Source organism: Rhinolophus ferrumequinum, chromosome 6 (assembly GCF_004115265.2).
Source record: "Rhinolophus ferrumequinum isolate MPI-CBG mRhiFer1 chromosome 6, mRhiFer1_v1.p, whole genome shotgun sequence".
Lineage (NCBI taxonomy): Eukaryota > Metazoa > Chordata > Mammalia > Chiroptera > Rhinolophidae > Rhinolophus > Rhinolophus ferrumequinum.
This window is the reverse complement of record NC_046289.1, coordinates 23,293,745-23,300,458: the sequence shown is the minus strand read 5'-3', so window position 1 is coordinate 23,300,458 and position 6,714 is coordinate 23,293,745. Positions and strand designations below refer to the sequence as shown.

Genomic DNA, 6,714 nt, shown 5'->3' with positions numbered 1-6,714 from the left:
GAGAAGCCTTCCCATTCCCAATTCACAAATTTTCTTCTCAAATATTTCAGACTTAAATATACACATCATTTAAAAATCCCCTTAAATCAGACCCCTCCCTCCCCCAAATCACTACCATGAAACTTCTCCTCCCATGATGACTGACTGATTTTTTTTCAAGATGCTCATTTCTCCTGGCCTCTCATGGTAGGTGTATGATTAAACGAGGGACGAGCAGGAGGAAGAAATCATAAACAGGTTCTGTAATTTGCAGAAAATATAACAGCTAGTCTCAACTTTTTGTTTGATTTTATAATACCATCCTGCCCTTTCCCTAAGAATTCTCCTTGGCATTTTTTAAAATTAGCAAATCAAACAACTGTTTTTGAAAAAAATGGTGACAACTCCATGGATCACCAGGGACACCTGAAAGACTGACATTGAGATTGCCTTTGTCTGCACCAGAAGCTGTAAAATCAAATGCCCCCAGGAGCTAGGCATGCCATGTAAACGACCTGGCAGGCTGGGGAGAGACCCTGTCAAATTGGGACTTAAGTCCCCACTCAAGGGAGCAGCTTCAGTGGGCTGCAGGCTCTTGTTGCCATCAGGTAGTGCACGCTATGGCAGTTATTGATTGTTCACTAATACATGGCCCCCTTCTCTGTGGTGTACCAGAAGATTGAGCTGCTTTTCCTCTTTGAAATTAAGAAAGGCCATATGACTTGCTTTGGCCAATGAATGTAAGCTCAAGTGCCTTATGTCACTCCAGGAGGAAACATTTAATTGCTGGTGCCTTGCCATCTCTACTTCTCTCTCTGCCCTGCCATTCTGAGCATGAATACACTTGTTGATATGGTGGTGCAATACTGAGACATCACCTGTAGGACAGACATCCTAGACAATCACCTCAATCCACAGTTGTCTTGTGTGGGTGAGAAATACACCTTTCTCATGTTAAGCCACGGAGTTTTGGGGATGTTTGCAACTGCAGCATAAACTATCTTAGCTTGACTATGACATTGCTTGACTGATTGTTTTCAAGACAAGTTAGAAATTTAGATTTTTGTGTAAAATCTTTGATGTTAAAAAAAAAAATTTAAGGTTGAGCCAGCAAAGCCAAAATCAGCCTGCCAACTATTAGTTTGCAATTTTTGGTCTGCTCTGTTTGAGTAGAGAGTGCAGCAATTAATGATTTCTCTACGTGCAGCAATCCTGTCTAAACTCCTACAGTGCTGATACTCTGTGGCACATATTAGCTCTTAGTTACTCTTGGTTTTGCTGTTCAAGTCATTCTACCTAATCAGGTGAGAGGCAGGGACAGGTGAAGAATCATGTCTTAAACATTGTGTACCTCACAAGCACATAATAGAATTTCAATAAATACTAGTATAAAGACTAGCTGATTACTCAGAACTATCGCTTCTTCCTTTGATATTGGAGGAGCACATCCGGGGAATTCATTATTTTGCCTTGCTGTTTCACTTGCTGTTTCACTTCTGTTTGCAAAGAGCTTGGGATTCATCAAAGTCCATTAAGCTTCAAAACGTAATGGTCTAAATAAGTCAGAGACGCAAAACTCAGGGTGTTAATCAAGACTTTTCTACTTGCAAGTAATAGGAAACCTAAATTCAAACTGCCTTAGGTAAGATATAATTTACTGATTCCTATAATTAAAAACTCCAGAGGTAGGGAGAATGTCAGGCATGGCTGGATTCAGGAACTCAGACAATGCTATCTGAACTTGAGCTGTCTTTCTTTCCCTTTGTTGTTTGGCTCTACTCTTCTTTGCATTAGCTTCACTTTCAGTAGGTAGACCCCCTACATGTGGCAGCTTCTGGCAATTTTAGGTCCAGCTTCTGGCAGCTTCTCTACCTGGCAGATCCAAAAAATTCCTAGTCTCATTGGACTAACTTGAGATACATGGCGCTCTCTGCCCAGCCCATTTGCCAGGGCTGCGTGTATTAATCAGGACTTTTCTAGTTGCAAGTGATAGCAAACCTAAATTCAAACAGCCTTGGGCTGGGTCACTTGTCCATCCCTACGAACCAGTGGTAGAGGAGCTCCATGCAGCAAGGCAGGGAAAAGCAGGCCAATGTCTACATAAATGGACCAGCTTATGGCCTCTCACTCCAGCTACTTCCAGAGGCAATGGCAATGTAGTGGGGCCTGGTGGGGGGCAGTGTGGCGGAAATGGGGTCTTGAAGCTGAGTTCACATAGCATCCTATATAAAATTGAAAAACATCAAATAACGAAGGAGACTTGATGGACATTATAGGGAAATGGAGGGGCTAAAGGCCTCCAAGTTACCCTTTTGTGCCACTCCTGTAGTAGGTTTCATTTGTGGGAAAAGCAAAGGCTCAGGAGGAATACCAATGGCCCAGCCACATCCAAAGCAAGCCGTGGAGAGGACTGGCTTTAAGCACACACACTAATTATTAGTCGCCACACATAAATCAGTTTAGTTTATTCAAAGTCCCAGACAAAGATGCACAAAGTAATATTGCCCCTGTTCAGTGTTTTCTTCCACATAAATGTCCAGATGTCAGTCTCATGGGGGAATCATCCTAAGGCAGTTTCATAGTAGCCAGCTTTGATCTTTACACTGCAGTAAAGGTGTAGTTGGCCTTTTTGGGCCTGAGAGTCATGTTCTTCCACAAGACTATCAAATTATTACTAATTTTCTATTGTAGATTCTTTCAGGACCTTACTTTCTTTTTACTTGGCTAACATCAATGTTTTGAGGAAGAGACCTGACTCCGAAGGTGAAAATGTTCAGGCAATGTCATCAGGATGCGATCTGTCTTTCCCTCCATAAGATCAGTCCTCTTTTCCAGAAAGATTTCACTGAACTGGAGAGATAAGGAGAATAAAACCTCATTGTATTCATACTGCAGAGACATGCTCATTCAGCTTTGCTCATTTGCTCCCATCTGTCTCAAGTCTCCTCTCTTTCACTCTGAGCATCTGCACTCCAAGAAGGCATGAACTTTTTCTTTCACTTCCTTTCTTCTGTGGGTAATGACCTGATATCACTGAGAAGGAGGTTAAGGGTCACTGAATATAAACACTGTCACCCCTATCTGGCTTAGGCAGAAAGGTAGGGCATTGGTTGGCTGAGGCCCCAAGGATGTCTGGAGGTAGGAGATGCCAACCAGGGAGCCAAGGCCTCAGGTGCTACATGTGGGCTTGCGGGCTCTGTGTCTCTGGCCTTTACATACTGGAGGGCACCGTGGAGCGCACATTTCCTCTGGAGTCACCCTTACTACCACTCTATGAGGATGGAAGTTGTAATGGGGAAGAAGGACATTTGGAGTGTGCAGAGGCTTGGGGCTGCTCTGTCCATGAGGGGAAAGGAGAAACCTGCTGGAGTGGGACAAAAAAGCCCAGGGGTCAAACTGCAAGCCATCCAGAAAGAAAAAGTGGTGGGCTCAGGCTGCAGCCCCTGAGGAGGGCAGGCCTCTTGCAGTGAACCACCCTGGGTCTTAAGGGCCCCTGTGGTGGCCAGGTGGGCTAGTAGGTGGGGGTAGAAGCACCCATATGCCTTAATCTTCTGCCCATCTTTCTGCACGGGAAAATAAAAACCAGCTTGCGAGATCATTTTCCTCACTGACTCAGTCGTGAAGTGTCCAAGGATGAAAATGTGCTGAAATCCTCTCGCTCTGGGAAAAAGCGCTAAGCACTGAGGAAGACAGTTCAACATAGGCTGCTTATGCTTCAAGGGGCTTTTGCCTTGTCCCGCCGCCGCCTTCTCATTTCTCTCTCGGAGCCGCGGCTCGTCTCCGGGGTGGGGGTGGCCGCCGGGTGGCTGTGCGCGGGGGATGCTCTTACATAACCGCTCGCCGCGTCCTGCTTTCTCGCGCGCTCCTGAGCCGCGGGGTGGGAGAGCCGGGGCACGCAATGGAGCCCGGGCTGGCGCGCCGGGGCCGGGGACGCCAGTGCGGGGAGAGGAGCGCGCGGAGCCGCGGGAGGAGGGCGCGAAAGGCGGCGGGGGAGGTGAAGGTCAGTGGGTGTGAAGCGCCGGATCCACACCCCCCTCCTCCCCTGTCCCCTCCTTCCCTTCCTCTCCGTCCCCCTCTGACGTCTGGAGCTGGCAGCTCGGCGGGTTCCGCATTCCCGACCCCTCCCCGCCGCCCAGGGGCCGCTATATAGCCGGGGCTGATGCAACCGGTCCCGCCGCCCGCCACAGCCTGCGGGAGGGACGCTCAGCGGCCGCGACGGGGGGCGCTGGCGGACGCTGCAGCGGCGGCGGGGCTGGCGCCGCGGCTGCTCCCGGGCCGGGACGGGCCTGGGCACCGGGAGGAGCTCGGCAGCCGAGCGGCAGCGGCGCTGAGTGGGCACGGCGCCTGCAGCGGGGCCCCGGCCCCAGGGGCGCCGCCTCCGCCCGCGGCTTCTGCACGGTGGGTGCGAGCGCGCGCTGGGGGCGCCCGGGCCGGGCGGGGTGGGGCGCGCGGGCCGCAGGCACCTGGGACGACCGCCCCCGCGCGGGCGGAGCGCGCGGAGCCCCGGAACCCGCCGCCCCGCGGGGAGGCTCCCGCAGCCCCGGGACCCCTAGCCGCTCCAGCGAGGAGCGCTGCAGCTCGGTCCCCTCCCGCGAAGCGCCTGGGAGCCGGTGGCTTTCCTTTGATTCCCGCCCTGGGACGGGAGGCTCGGTCCGTTCTTGGGGCAGTCAGGGCGCTCCCTCAGTCTCCCTCCCGCGCGCTCCTCCCCCGTCCGTTTGCAGGGAGGTGCTCTCTTCGGGCGGCGGGGAAGGCGGGTGAGTAGGGAGAAAACTGCCTGGGGAAGACGGGCTATGGGGGTGCAGATGGAGGGTGAAAGGTCAGGGAGGTGCAGGGTGCTGGTGGTGGAGGGATGACAGGGACCTGCTGGCGAGTGGTGCCGCCCCCACCCACCTCGCAGGGAGGAAGCGCGGCTCCCTCAGGACCTGGAGAGGTAGTGAGAAGGGCTGGGGCTCTCCATCTAACGAAGAGGGCTTCTTTCAGGGCCATTGCTCCGGGGTTCTGGGCTGGGAGGAAGCCTAGGGGCGGCCCGGGTCCCCTTTGGGTTTCCCCGGCTCCCAAGCCAGGTTACATAAGGAGGCAAGCCGGCTCATCTAGGTAACCAGCTCCTCCTCTCCTGACCAGCCCAGTTTAGAAGGCTCTCTTACTGCCGCTCCCCTCAGAGGAGGCTGAGAGATTTGGGCCTTAAGGCCTGGACCCCCGACCCTGGGGTGGTAGACCCAGGCTTTGCCTGAGTCAATGGGAGCGGCTGGGAAGCTGGGGAGGCCTTGGCTCTTCTGCAGGGATGGATGGGCCATGCGTGTGCCTGGAGATGGAGAGGCTGGTGGAAGGGACGTCAGCTCCACTTGCAAGGTCGCCTGACCCTTGTCCAGTGTGCTGCCCTCCCTACCGGCATCCAGGGCATCTGGCTGTGGCCTGACCACATGTGCTTAGGGCTGATGAGACCAGGTCTGTCGCTCCACAAAGGACTTGCAGGCTGTGGGCGTATATACCCAGGTTTAAACCTTAGTAGTCTTTCCTCAGGGTCTTAGTTTGAGGAGCAGCAGAAGCTTTGAACCATGATTGGGTGCCTGCTTGTCCTTTAAGGCCTTTCTGTGAACTGTGTTCACCTATCATCTCCCTTCTCCCCAAATCTCTTCTCTGAAAGTTTTTAAAAACACCTCCCGTTGCTTTCATCTTTCCAGCAAATCTGGTTGCAGCTTGGCTGGTTGCCTTACCTTCCTTTGCAGGTTTCTAGGGAAGAGTTTAACCAGGTATCAGGTGTGAGCATGGCTCTGATTTTACATAAACCTGAGGACCAGGGAAGAGAAGCACGGCCTATTCTCCTGCCTCTGGGTGGCTAAGGTTTTGCCTTATTTAAAACAGGGAGGATGGATTTCTCAAAGACTCTTCTGTTCCCCTTCAACTTTGGCTTTGGTTCAGAGCTGCAGGCTGCTCCAGAATCTTCCTGAAGAGCTGGGTGCTGTGAGATTTGAAGGGCTGCTGGAAAGCATGGACCTGGAGGCTTCTGACTTTTCTCCTAGGTTGTTTGCAGCCACCTCCAAGGAGATGTGTTGATAAGTGGTAACAGTATCCCTTAGGGAAGGATTTAGACAAGGATCTCCTCACTCACTCCCTGCTTAGCTTTTGCAGCCACCAGCTTCTGCCTCCCCCACCTGTTTGCAGGATGTGTGGGCATCTTTTCCAACCTGCAGAACCCTTGGCAGGAGGAGGAGGGCTAGGCTCTCCAGGCCTTGTTTGTTGTGGGGCTGCTGGTGTTGCAATGGGCTGGCACCAGTGTTTCTGTTTCCAGCTCCACTCTGGAAGAGAGGGGCCAATGCTGACTCTAGGTTGGCTTGCTCTGTATTCATTCAGCCCCAGCTCAACTCGAGCAATCAGAGCCAGGGCTGAGGGCAAGCAACATTCTTTTCTGCTTTTCTGCTGCAGAATGCAGTTTGCTTTTTTCCATGTGAATGAATTATGTTTGAAACTGAAATGGGAGGAAGAGAAAAATAGAGTGAGTGTATGAATATGTGCGTGCATATACCTATAGAGGCAGGGGGAAAGCAGCAGGCACGTTATTTTTCCATTTTCCTTTAATTAAGGCTCTGTGGAGGTGTGTTTGAAAACAGAGGGTCTCCTATGCCTTTGAGGAGGGTGAGAACACTGTTTTGGCTGCGTCCCGGGCCATATGCAGCGTATGGTGGCCAATGAAACTGGGCCTGGCTCGTTCTGTTGCTTGTCTTGGCAGTCGGTTCC

The 6,714-nt window shown here is 52.1% G+C and overlaps 1 protein-coding gene across 3 annotated transcripts in view; it reads left to right on the top strand.

Annotated features, from left to right (window-relative positions):
• The first annotated feature begins 3,836 nt into the window (after positions 1–3,836).
• The window catches only part of JDP2 (Jun dimerization protein 2), a 39,439-nt gene continuing 36,561 nt past the window's right edge, over positions 3,837–6,714 (top strand). Inside the window, exon 1 of one of the 3 annotated variants that reach the window (XM_033109379.1) lies at positions 3,837–3,979. The gene's annotated coding sequence lies outside the window, so the exon portion shown is untranslated. Of the gene's footprint in view, positions 3,980–4,229; positions 4,378–4,501; positions 4,734–6,714 lie in introns of those variants that run through there. The other 2 variants (XM_033109377.1, XM_033109378.1) reach the window with 2 other exon arrangements.